Source organism: Mirounga leonina, unplaced genomic scaffold, assembly GCF_011800145.1.
Source record: "Mirounga leonina isolate KUSES-001 unplaced genomic scaffold, KU_Mleo_1.0 Mir_201, whole genome shotgun sequence".
NCBI classification, from domain to species: Eukaryota; Metazoa; Chordata; class Mammalia; order Carnivora; family Phocidae; genus Mirounga; species Mirounga leonina.
The window spans coordinates 30,215,588-30,228,137 of record NW_023270504.1 but is presented as its reverse complement, the minus strand read 5'-3'; the positions used below and the strand labels follow the sequence as shown (position 1 = coordinate 30,228,137).

The 12,550-nt window shown below is 45.5% G+C and overlaps 1 protein-coding gene and 1 pseudogene across 1 annotated transcript in view; one reads left to right on the top strand and one right to left on the bottom strand.

Annotated features, from left to right (window-relative positions):
• Positions 1–12,550, bottom strand: part of WNT5B (Wnt family member 5B) — a 106,597-nt gene that overhangs the window by 30,548 nt on the left and 63,499 nt on the right. The window lies entirely within an intron of this gene.
• LOC118025406 lies at positions 9,003–11,986 on the top strand (annotated as a pseudogene).

Below are 12,550 nucleotides of genomic sequence, written 5' to 3'. Positions count from 1 at the left end.
TTTTAAGAAAGTAAAGCCTAATAAAACATTACACTAGGTTTTAGTTTTAAGTGAAAAAAGTTAAGATATTTAGATAGTGTCACTTAAAAGAATCTCTTCTCCTAATAGGTAAAAATGGGCATCCGATTTTAAACTACATTTCTTTGATTATTAGTGAGGGTACACTTGCATTTCCTCTTTCATCAGTCATTTAGTTTTAAGATTAGAACACTTGCAGGAGGATCACGTTCTTGCCCGCATCTCTCCACCAGTGGGCAACTAAAGGGGCCTAAAGTATCTTACCCATAACCATCACCGGCTCAACGGACTGAACTGTAGGACTCCCCGCACTGCTTCGGCTCTGTGCCTCCCCGAGTGTGCCTGCCTTTCATTATGTGTTCAGTTCAATGGAAGAAAAGCGGCTGCAAGCACAGCATTGTGGGGTTTCATATTTATTCTCTTTCTGTGACAGCCGCATCCAATTTTCTCAGTTGAGAAGTCAAAGGGGTTACAAATTCTGCTCAGGACCTGGAAATCCAGCTGGGCTGTTAGAGCTTCTTTCTGCTTCTCCATGAATAAAGATTCTAGGAGAGGCCCTACACCAACAATGCTGCTAATGACGTAAGAGGCAGATGGGTCCTCAAACCCCACTGGCCAAGGAGCCCCTGGGCTTTGCCTGGCTAACTCATGCGCAAAAATTTGTTTTTGCCAAAAGAAACCCCGTAACGTGATATGTGCTGAAGCGACACAGAGAACGGAAGTGTTGAATCAGAAGGCATGTTTTGGCTCTACTGCTTCTGCGAACCTCACCATGCTCTGTGGCCCGGCACCGTCCCCACATCAGCCTTCTGGTGATGTGCATCCAGGTGACGCAGTGCGTGTGCCCGAATGACGGAAGAAACCAACTCTCTCCCGCCATCTGGGTCCTAGCAGCAAAATAGAACAAGACCGTTGGTTTCCAGAAATTCCGTTTCAATAAAATAGTTTAAAAAACTGACAGGGAAATTCTTCTTCTTTTTTTTTTTTTTGAAGGTTTTATTAATTTATTTGTCGGAGAGAGAGCTCAAGAGATCGCACAAGCAGGGGGAGCAGCAGAGGGAGAGGGAGAAGCAGGCTCCCCGCTGAGCAGGGAGCCCGATGCGGGGCTCAATCCCAGGACCCTGGGATCATGACCTGAGCCAAAGGCGGACGCTTAACAGACTGAGCCACCCAGGCACCCCTGGAGAGGGAAATTCTAATGAGGATTCTCTGTAAAAACTGCCCAGTAGCCAGTGTGCCCGAGTTGAAAGCAAGGAAACATTATCAGCAGGAGTGCTGTTGGATCGCCGCCCTGGAGCACAAATAAGGGAGGAGTGTCCTTGCTCTTCTGCGAAAAGGGCCTTGCCCTTGCAGATGCCACTGTCTGGGATGGCAGTAACAGGCAGACAGCTGGGTCTGAAGCTCGGCTAGGCCACAGACAAACGTGCGTTAATGGCACACAGCATCACCATGGTTTGCGTGACTTCCTGGAAAGGCTGCATTTTTCTACTCCTATGTAGCACATCCACCATACCAAGGAAAGCCACGGGAGGGCACCCACAGATGGAAGCAAGAACAGGAATGTAAAAACGCATCCCAAGGACAACGTCCAGCTGAAGATGACCAGGCCCCTAGGAATGTTTCGGTGGTAAACGTGTTCATGTTTGCATCAAGAGAAACCACACACCCAACCCTAAAAGGCCAATATCAACAACCAAAAAGACAATGGAAAACAGCACAGCGTAACATAACAAGTCTAATGTGACCTGATTTGGTTCAGTAGGGAACAGCATGGAACGGCACACAGCAAACGACAGAACTCTTGCATTTTTCCAGCATTAAGAAAACAATTCTCAAACACTGAGGCAAACCCAGAAATGACTGTGTGCTCTCTATTCCTGCTCCTGCCTTGCCCCCAGGTTGTTTGCCCCAACACGGATTCATTCACTGATCCATTCTTTAGAGAAACAGCTTCCTCTGCCCCTCTCTCTCCCACTCTACCCCCACCCCCAATATATATTAACCAAAGACAAATGGTCAGACTTAGAGGCAATCTCTGTTGAATGCTGACTGCATCCACTGTACCAGGGGCTGCAGGACAGGCAGGAGTGGAGGCTTGCAGGTGAGGCGTAACAGAACAACGGACACAATCCTCGCCCTCGCTCTGCACTGAGAGCAGCGGGGCAGGGAAGGTCCAGGGACGGAGTGACAATTACAAGCAAGACAGCGCTGTGCGGTTGAGGGGTAGAGCCAAGTTCCCATCCCTGTTAATTCTAGGCAGCAGCTGCTGCAGAGTCTCTACCTGTTTGGTTAGCCTGTTGAACAAACAGAACTTGTGATAATTTGTATGCAGAGAAGTAAACTTTCCTTGACCCATTAAACCCCCTCTGACTTAAACAAACAAACCGCTTTTTTTATTGAAGCAAAAAGTAGAGAAAAATGCACAAATCTTAAATATACAGCTTGATGAATTTTTACACCCTTATACACCCATGAAACCATCACCCAGATCAAGAACCATTTAGCCATGAAGCACATCAAATTGATATGCTACAGAAAAATGCAGGAATAGAATCCAGTTGGGGCGCCTGGGTGGCTCAGTTGGTTAAGCAACTGCCTTCGGCTCAGGTCATGATCCTGGAGTCCCCGGATCGAGTCCCGTGTCGGGCTCCCTGCTCGGCAGGGAGTCTGCTTCTCCCTCTGACCCTCCCCCCTCTCATGCTCTCTCTATCTCAGTCTCTCTCTCAAATAAATAAATAAAATCTTTAAAAAAAAAAAATCTTAAAAAAAAAAGGAATAGAATCCAGTTGGATCTCTAACGTGCCTTTTAAAAGCTGTGTTATTGTTGTTGATTTTATTTCAATGTTTTTTTTTTAAAGATTTTATTTATTTATTTGAGAGAGAGAATGAGAGAGAGAGAGCACATGAGAGGGGGGAGGGTCAGAGGGAGAAGCAGACCCCCCGCTGAGCAAGGAGCCCGATATGGGACTCAATCCCGGGACTCCAGGATCATGACCTGAGCCGAAGGCAGTTGCTTAACCAACTGAGCCACCCAGGCACCCTTATTTCAATGTTTAGAGAGAGTTTATTCTTTTTTGTGAGGAGGGGGGCAAAAGGAGGTCCACTCAAGCAGGAGCTAGGCACACAGACACTCATTCAGAATAGAATTTTCCACTTGTTTGAGAGTCTTTCAGGATCCCTAACATTTATGAAATGTTTAAGAAAACATTCAGGCTCCCACCTACTGCTGCCACATATTTGCATCCCTTATGTTTAGAAACAGGGTGTGAAAGCAGTTTAACTTTTATATGTAATGCCTTCTCTTGCATAACACCACAAACTTAATTCCCGCCAACTTTTTTTTTTGCAAGTCATTTCTTTTCCATGGTAGAACAGCACGGCAGACAGTATTATTTTCAGGTCTTCAATTCTCCCTTTCCAGCTTTGTCTTAGAATTCATTTCTTTTTTTAAAAGATTTTATTTATTTATTTGTCAGAGAGGGAGAGAGCACAAGCAGGGAGAGCGGCAGGCAGAGGGAGAAGCAGGCTTCCCGTTGGGCAGCGAGCCGGACGGGGGACTCGATCCCAGGACCCCGGGATCATGACCTGAGCTGAAGGCAGATGCTTAACGACTGAGCCACCCAGATGCCCCTTATTTTTTTATTTTTATTTTTATTATTTTTTTTTAACGATTTTATTTATTTATTTGACAGAGAGAGAGAGCGCGCACGAGCAAGGGGAGCAGCAGAGGGAGAGGGAGAAGCAGGCTCCCCGCTGAGCAGGGACCCCAATGCGAGGCTCGATCCCAGGACCCCGGGATCATGACCTGAGCTGAAGGCAGATGCTTAACCGACTGAGCCACCTAGGCGTCCCTAGTCTTAGAATTCAAATGAACAGAATAAAAAATAAAACTTGAGGTATGCCGGGCTGGCTGAGTCGGAGGAGCATACGACTCTTGATCTTGTCATGAGTTCCAGCCGTGCGACGGGTGTAGAGATTAGTTAAATGAATAAAACTTAAAAAAAAAAAAAAACCATGGGATGCCGGGTGGCTCAGTCGATTAAGCGTCTGCCTTCTGCTCGTCATGATCTCAGGGTCCTGGGATCGAGCCCCACATCTGCTTCTCCCTCTGTCCTTCCCCCTGCTCATTCTCTCTCCCTTTCTCTCTCAAATAAATAAATAAAATCTTAAAAAAAAAAAGTAAAAACTTAAAAAAATAAAAATAAAACTTGATTTTTTAATAAAGGTTTTATTTATCTATTTGACAGAGAGGCAGCGAGAGAGAGGGAACACAAGTAGGGGGAAGGGCAGAGGGAGAGGGAGAAGCAGGCTCCCCGCTGAGCAGGGAGCATGACGCGGGGCTCTATCCAGGACCCCGGGATCATGACCTGAGCCGAAGACAGACTCTTAACGACTGAGCCACCCAGGCGCCCTAAAACTTGATATTTTTAAAAAAGCAAAACCAACCAACCAAACAAACAAAACCCTCAGTTTGGAACATGATTCCCACATCAGAACTGAACAGCCAGCCTTCTCCCAAAGCTGTGGATAATTTAAGATGATTTAATGTTAACCATATGATTCTTTACATTGGTCAAGGATTAAGAAGTGCTCAAATTTTAAGCATTTAGTATCTTACACTGTAGAACACAGAAAAACTTTAGTTAGCGTATTAATCATGTAGTAGCTACAACTTTCTGCCAGTTTAAGACACCTTACAGACTGTTTTTTCTTTTTTTAAGTTTATTTATTTATTTAAGATTTTATTTATTTATTTGTCAGAGACACACAGAGAGAGAGCGCATGCACACAAGCAGGGGGAGCGGCAGGCAGTGGGAAAAGCAGGCTCCCTGCTGAGCAAAGAATCATGACCTGAGCAGAGGGCAGAAGCTTAACTTACTGAGCCACCCAGGCATCCCTATTTATTTATTTACTTACTTATTTTTAATAATCGCTACACTTATCATGGGACTTGAACTCACGACCCCAAGATCAAGAGTCGCATGCTCTTCCGACTGAGCTGCCAGGCACCCCCAGAATGTGTTTAATAAATGCTATGCTTGTATTGAAAATTATGATAATCAGGATATTAAATGCAGCATACGAAAGCAAATATGCAGTCTCTATAGTGATGCATTACAGACTAAGATCTGTTGCTGATGAAATCATAATGCAAGCTAATTCAATTTTAGCTCTGTCAGCTACATTTCTTAGTTTATACATTTTTTTCGAACTGTGCCCAACTTTTAAAATTTATAGGTTTAAAATCAGAAAAATGGAGGACTAGGCTGACAGAGGATCCCAAAGATTGTTTTCCGTTTTCCCATAGCACTTTGTCACTAACATCACTCTATCTAAAATAAAATGTTCACTGGTCCTCCCTTATTGCAGTTAAACCAATTAGCAATCCTAACCACTTAGCAGCATAAGTGATCAAATTTCTGTGTACTTCTGCCAATGTCTAATCATCCTTCCCGCTGCACACATCGAGTACAAAGGCAATCCTGAGGATGCACCTGAGTGAAGAATTCAAAGATGCTCTGCAGATCCTAGGAAAGATGCACTTAACCTCAATTGTCCCCGGGACCCTGAGAAAATCATTTCATTTTTTTTTTTTTTAAGATTTTATTTATGTATTTGACAGAGAGAGACGCAGCAAGAGAGGGAACACAAGCAGGGGGAGTGGGAGAGGGAGAAGCAGACTTTCCGCGGAGCAGGGAGCGCGATGCGGAGCGCGATGCGGAGCGCGATGCGGGGCTCGATCCCAGGACCCTGAGATCATGACCTGAGCCGAAGGCAGACGCTTAACCACTGAGCCACCCAGGCGCCCTGAGAAAATCATTTCTTTGTTCTACGCTTTATTTTCTCCATTTACAAAACAAACAAACAAGTGCTGCCATTAAATGTCCAATAGTGCTCTCAGAGTTGTAAAGTGAAGGTGTCATCTAATTACTAAGTTTTGTCATTGTGCCAAAATGTTGACAACTCCAATTTCAGTTTGTGCCCTCACCCAGCTAAACCAAATCATTCTCAATAGTTACAACAGTAGCCACTGATTATTTGAGTTAAGTTACTTGAACACTGGGGCGCCTGGGTGGCTCGGTCGTTGGGCGTCTGCCTTCGGCTGGGGTCATGATCCCAGGGTCCTGGGATCGAGCCCCACGTGGGGCTCTCTGCTCAGCGGGAAGCCTGCTTCTCCCTCTCCCACTCCCCCTGCTCATGTTCCCTCTCTCTCTGTGTCTCTCTTTGTCAAATAAATAAATAAAATCTTTAAAAAAAAAAAAAGTTACTTGAACACTTTGGCCTTAAATGGTAAATGAAATTTTAAAAATAAAAAGTAAACAACAAATAAAAAAACCTCACTGAATTCTAGGCCTGGAAACTGAGAGAAGTTGTTCCAAATTTAGAAAAATTTGGACAGGGTTTTTGTGCTGTTTTCATGTCCCTCCCAGAAGAGGGAAAAGCCAGTGCTTGGTATTACTGACATCTTTAGGAATGACTGGTATTCAGGAAAACAGCAGTATCACATGATGTAAAGATCTGATTTTTATCTCCTAACCATCTTTCTTCTGGGGTGTGAAGAGTTAATTCTGGCTATTTTCTAAACCTTTAACCCTACTGTCTTGGCAGAAAAGGGAAGCTGGCTGTGAGCTCTGCAACAGGGCCAGGGCCGGTCCCTCAGACTCCACTGGGTCTGGAATTATGTAAGAAATGTAAATGCTCTGGTTCGTCCACATAGAACTTTCCAGAAAAGCCTGGCTCGGCCCCAGTACCTTTTCAAAAATAAGAATCACCTTCAAACTCCGGCTCAATAAGGCTTTAGACAGCAGAGTCCCAGGCCCAATGTGGAGTAACAAACCAGTTCTGAGTGAGATTGATGTTGATCCCTCCTTGCCTTTTGAAATATTTATCAAGATATGACAAACCTATCAGGATGACCTTCACCAGCAGAAAGAACCACAGCCTCAGGCTATGGAGAGGCAGGAAAGTTAGCCTTCCATTCCAGGGTGGTGAAAGCCTGGAATGTAGCCAGCCTTTGTTAGCCCCACCGTCTGTGCTTACTTCCCCTGGAAAAGAGAATTGAAACTGGCCGAGAATATTCCTTCTCCACTCCCACTTCAGCCCTCAGTACTGAAGCTCTGGAAAGAGCTCTAGATGCAGTAACTGTCCCATCCCACAAATACAAAATAGTACTTGATGAAACTGATATGTAGGAGGCTCACTTGAAACCAACATCCTTCCGTCCTCCCTTCTCTCCGAATGTTCTGCTTTTCCTGCCTCCCCTTCCTTCCAGCCAGGAGCGGACTAGTCGTTATTTCCGGTAGCGCGTTTTCCTTCCTTCACACCCTCCCACTCTCTTCTTGCCCTGGGCCATGCTCCTCTTCTCTCAGCCCTGCCCTTCCGTGCCCAAGTCTTCCTCAGGTTCTGCTCACTGAGTCTCATTTGGAAGAAGCACTGAGTGGGCTGTTCCATGAAGAAAGGGCTAATGGGGAAGTAGCCACTAGAGGGTGACATAATTACACACAAGTGCATTCCTTGGGGACCATAGGAGGCCAGAGCCAGCCAGGCGTCCACCTCTGGGCCTGGAGGTGTAAAATGGATGATCAGTGTGTCTACCCAAAGCGTGCAACTCACACATGCTCTCTCTCTCTCTCTCTCTCTCTCTCTCTCACATGCACACACATGCATGCACACAAATACTGACCTACCTTGGCTAGCAAATCAACCAGGGTCTTCCAGTGTTTTGCATGAAAGCCACACCTGGCCCTGGCCCAGTACTGCTCACAGTCCAGTCACTATCTCATTCACGGCTGACCATTGTTTTCCCGGACCCCTCCTTCTTTGGTGTCATATAGAAACTGCATCCTAGCAAGATAGAATGATTAACCTACACTGTGGAGGCAGCAAAGCACAGTGATTTAGAATGTGGTCTCCAGATCTAGACTAAGTTCAAATTCCAGTTCCACTAGCTGTTTGGTCTTGAGCAAGTCACTTCTCTGTGCCATAGTTTCTTCGTCTGTAAAATGGAACTTTCTTCATAGGGGGTACAGGTTAGCTGTTGTGAAGAACAGATAAGTCCATATATGTAAGACCTTAAAAGAAAGTCTAACGCACAATAAATGCTCCATAAATATTAGATATTTTCATTATGGTCAGGAAGTGTACTAGGAGGTTATATGCATTATCCCATTCAACTCTCCCCAAACTCCCAAGGCACAAAAATCACTAGTCCTATTTCACAGACAAAAAAACCAAGGCTCCAACTGGTTAAATAACTTGTCCAAAGTCACAGAGCTTTTAAGTAATAGAGTCAAGATTTTAAACCAGAACCTGTCTGACTACAAAACCTATGTTCTTTTCACTCTATCACTGGGGGAAAAATGCAGTCATCATGAGCTTATGATCTAAAAGATAAAAGATGAGTGGGGGAAACATAGTTTTTTTTTCCTATTTTTTTTATTCTATTAAAAAGGGAGAGCCTTTAGGAAGTATAACTTAATAGAAGTTTTATTTATTTTTTTAAGATTTTATTTATTCATTTGAGAGAGAGACAGAGAAAGTGCAAGCAGGGGGAGAGGCAGAGGGAGAGGGAGATGCAGGCTCCCCACTGAGCGGGGCTCCATCCCAGGACCTGGAGATCATGACCTGAGCTGAAGGCAGACGCTTAACTGACCGAGCCACCCAGGTGCCCCCTAACAGAAGTTTTAAAGCAGGAGAAAGAGAACTGGGTAGTAGGAAGTTGCTCACCAGGGGTTGTTGGTGCTGTGATCCAGGGTCAGCAGCATCAACATCACCTGGGAACTTGTTAGAAATGCCAGTTCTGGGCCCCACCCCAGACCTCCTGACTGAGAAGGCTTCAAAGGCCTTCGGATGCACGCTCAGGTTTGAGAACCACTGCTCTAAGCAAAAGTGTGAGAGTCGGTCATGAAAACACGTTGAAGGCAACAAGTTGGACGTTCCTCCGGCAGAAGAGGAGCGCGGGACTACTGGTGACTGAATGCAAGATGCTGCTCTTCCTGACTTTTGGAGGCAACAATGAGGTGCAGAGAGATGAATGGTTTGCTCTAACTGAAAGATCATTTTATTATGCACTGGCACTTTTGCTGTTTCCGCTCCTTTAACCTGTACATTTCTTAAAAACAGGAAATAACATTTTAAAAAAATGTTTAACTGTCAGCAAATGTATATCTATACAATTTGGGGGCACACCTGTGTGGTTTTTTTTTTTCCCACAGTGCATTTATCAAAGAAAAACCAAAATAGCATTCATTAGATCTCTCCTATGTGCCAGGTTCTACACTAGGCCCTTCCTTTCCTGTGGATTTTCCCCCTGCTCAGGGAATTCGCACAACATTTCTGTGAACAGGAATTACTTTCATTTTATAGATGAGGAAATTGAAGCTCAAAGAATTTCAGTCACTTTGCCAGAGGCCATGTGTCTATGATGGCAGAGCTAGGATTCCCGTGCCCAACTTCAGACTCCGAGTCTGGTGGAGATTGAGCTCACGGGAACAGAGGTGATCTAAGGAGCCCCCATCTCCCAGGCAGGCACTCAAGGGAGACACACGGGGAAGCCACCCTCGCCCCTGGGCCGTTTTTCCGGAGCCAGGCAGAACACTGACTGGCTGCTCTTCTCCATCCCTGCCTGGATGTGTGCCATCAATCTTTACTGTCAGAGAGCAGAGAACTGGGCAAACGAGGAGAAAGACTACCAATTAAGAACATTTTTTTTTCTGTTTTCTTTTTTTTTAAGTATTTATTTATTTATTTATTTGAGAAAGAGAGAAAATGAGCAGTGGGGAGGGGCAGAGAGAGAGAGGGAGAGAGAGAAGCAAACTCCCTACTGAGCAGGAAGCCTAATGCGGGGCTCCATCCCAGGACCCGGAGATCATGACCAGAGCTGAAGGCAGACGCTTAACGACTGAGCCACCCAGGCGCCCAAGAACATTTTTGTTCAAGGCAATCTGGTTTGTAAAAACAGTAGCCAAGTCCAAGCCATGAACTCAAATTTCCTGACTTCAGATACTGAATTCCAATTCCAGATAAATAAGAGTTAAAGTTTCCTTGTTCTTGAAGAGAAAAAAAACCCCAAAAATTCTTTGAAAAGGTGATTTTTATTTTTTTATTTATTTTTTAAAAATATTTTATTTATTTATTTGTGAGAGAGAGAATGAGAGACAGAGAGCACGAGAGGGAGGAGGGTCAGAGGGAGAAGCAGACTCCCCGCTGAGCGGGGAGCCCGATGCGGGACTCGATCCAGGGACTCCAGGATCATGACCTGAGCCGAAGGCAGTCGCTCAACCGACTGAGCCACCCAGGCGCCCGAAAAGGTGATTTTTAAAATTAACCTAACTGATGCCTCAAGATGAAAGAACCATAACAAAGTATGACAATGCAGGGCTGCTAGTAGTAAGTGTTTTTATTTTTTTCTAAACAAGCAAGGAAAAACTTCAGCCTGTTCTCTGAGTAGGTTTCCACCCTATGTAATGACCTTCCTCCATCAACACCCACTCATCAATTCTAGGCTTCCCTATGGTGACCCTCTAAACTGAAACATTTTATTTCGATCACTCTGGTGGCACTGGAACACCAGCAAACACACCACTAGGAGCAGCTGCTCTGGAGCTCATTGCCTGGTCCTCAATCCTTAAAGGCAGAAACACCACTTCCACATCTTCGTCTGCTTCAAAGCACAAAGCCGTGCACAAAAGTTGTTTTAACGTTTCCTGAACTACTGACTGACTGAAAATCTACCTTGTTAGGTGTTCCCTGCCCTGGAAACAGCTGTATTTACAACACAACTTATTATTATTATTTTTTTAGAGTTGCTATATCTATCTGCTTTATAACAAGTACCTAAGGTGTTTTTTTTTTTTAACAAGTACCTAAGGTTTTTGTTAATATTAACAAACGACAGCTGATATTTGAGATTAGTCTATCAAAGTATTTCTAATCCTTTGGTTAGGTGCCTGAAAATATGAAAACGTACATTAGAGTTAGTGCTCGGGGCACCTGGGTGGCTCAGTGGGTTAAGCGCCTGCCTTCGGCTCAGGTCGTGATCCCGGGATCCTAGGATCGGGTCCCGCATTGGGCTCCCTGCTCAGTGGCGAGTCTGCTTCTCCCTCTCCCTCTGCTACTACTACCCTTGCTTATGCTCTCTCTGTTAAATCTTTTTTTTTTTTTTTTTAGGATTTTATTTATTTATCTGAGACAGAGAGAGAGAGAGAACACAAGCAGGAGGACTCTGGGACCATGACCTGAGCCGAAGGCAGACGCTTAACCATCTGAGCCACCCAGGCGCCCACTCTCTTTGTCAAATCTTTAAAAAAATAAAATAACTAGAGTTAATGCTCAAAAGTTGCAAATACAAATGGCAACTCGTTTCCAGAGAAGGAGGGAGTGACCATTCATGGGGGCGGGGGTGTAATCATTAGTAGCACCCCTTTCGCTCTCATGAGTTTTTCCAGTTCGGACAACAAATTGCACGGTCGCCTTTCGTGGGTGACGGCGAGAGCAGGGACGGCACCCTGAAGGCCTGGGCGCGCTGCCTGCCCACCCCAGATGCCGCACTGCGCCCCTCCATGGCGTGCGAATCTTTGCACCTCGTCATGGGGTCGCCAAGTCCCCCTTCTGGTGCTTTGTGTCTCAGCGGAAGATGAAGAAGGCTTCAGGGGAACTGTCCAGTGTGGACCGGTGTTGGAGAAATCCCCCCTGGCGCGTTTGGAACTTCGGGGCCTGGCAGCGCTCCGACTCCCAGAGCGGCGCCCGCACACCGCCTGTACCGGGAGTTCCGGCACCTGGCCACTGGGGGCGCTGTCACCAGTGCTACCCGGACATGGGTGCCCACTGGCTCCCCATCATGAAGGTGGAGGAGCCTGCAGCCAGCAAGTGCCGTCACTCCCAGATCAAGTCCCCGCTGCCCCGCAGGGGCCTGTGGCGCCAGCACAAGCCACGCTTCACCACCAAGAGGCCCAACACCTTCTTTTAGATGCAGAGCCTCCCTGTCCCCTGGTCTGCCCAAATCAATTCCTTGGGAAGCCCCCTCCCCCCCAAATAATAATAATAAAAATAAAAAATAAAGTGCACAGTCACCCTAATGAGAGGGCTCTAGCTACCCAGACCCCAAGCCCTGATTTTTATTGTGGTGGTTAAAGCCCATGTTTATCGGATATAGCAAACTAATAATTTGGGAAGAGTAAACAAATAGTTCAGGGTATTCCTGGCAATTTGTTGATAGAACAATTTTCACCTATTTTTTTCCTTTTATTTACATCTTTATTTCAAAATGTTTGTTCTATTTAAACATTTTTTAAAAAGATTTTATTTATTTATTTGACGGAGACACAGCGAGAGAGGGAACACAAGCAGGGGGAGTGGGAGAGGGAGAAGCAGGCTTCCCGCGGAGCAGAGAGCCCGACGCAGGGCTCGATTCCAGGACCCTGGGATCATGACCTGAGCCGAAGGCAGACGCTTAACGACTGAGCCACCCACATGGCCCTATTTAAACATTTTTAATTACAGTGAAATACATATAATGTAAAATTCACCATCT